Raw genomic sequence first — 931 nt, forward strand, 5'->3', positions numbered from 1 at the left:
CGGCACAGCTCCCCATGGCACGGCTCCCCATAACACGGCTCCCTCCCCACTGCGTGGGTCCCCATGGCAAGGCTCCCTCTCTGTTGCCCAGCTCCCTCCCCATCGCATGGCTCCTACCCGGTTGTACAGCACCCTCACCATGGCACAGTTCCCCATCGCATGGCTGCTGCACACCTCCCCATTGCACGGCTGTTGCACGGCTCCCTCCCCATTGCTCGGCTGTTGCACAGCTCCCTCCCCATTGCACGCCTCCCCATCGCACGGCTGTTGCACGGCTCCCTCCTAATTGCATGGCTGTTGCACGCCTCCCTGTTGCACGCCTCCCTGTCGCACGGCTGTTGTGCAGTTCCCTGTTGCACGGCTGTTATGCGACTCCCTCACAATTGCATGGCTGTTGCACAGCTCCCCGTTGCGTGGCGGTTGCACAGCTCCCTCCCCGTTGCATGGCTGTTGCACGGCTGTTGCACAGCTCCCTCCCCATCACACGGCTGTTGTGCAACTCCCTCCCCGTTGCATGGCTGTTGCACAGCTCCCCATTGTGCAGCTCCCTCCCCATCACACAGCTGTTGCGCGGTTCCCTCCCTGTTGCGCGGCTGTTGCGCGGCTCCCTCCCCATCACATGGCTGTTGCACAGCTCCCCGTTGTGTGGCTCCCTCCCTGTTGCACGCCTCCCCATTGCACAGCTCCCCATTGCGTGGCTCCCTCCCTGTTGCACAACTGTTGCACAGCTCCCCATCACGCAGCTCCCTCCCCATCACATGGCTGTTGCACAGCTCCCCATTGCGTGGCTCCCTCCCTGTTGCACGGCTGTTGCACAGCTCCCCGTTGCACGGCTCCCTCCCTGTTGCACGGCTGTTACGCACCTCCCTCCCCGTTGCACGGCTGTTGCACAGCTCCCCGTTGCATGGCTCCCCCCCCGTTCGCCGCTCGT

This window comes from Egretta garzetta, unplaced genomic scaffold (genome assembly GCF_000687185.1).
Source record: "Egretta garzetta isolate BGI_Z169 unplaced genomic scaffold, ASM68718v1 scaffold395, whole genome shotgun sequence".
Taxonomy (NCBI): Eukaryota; Metazoa; Chordata; class Aves; order Pelecaniformes; family Ardeidae; genus Egretta; species Egretta garzetta.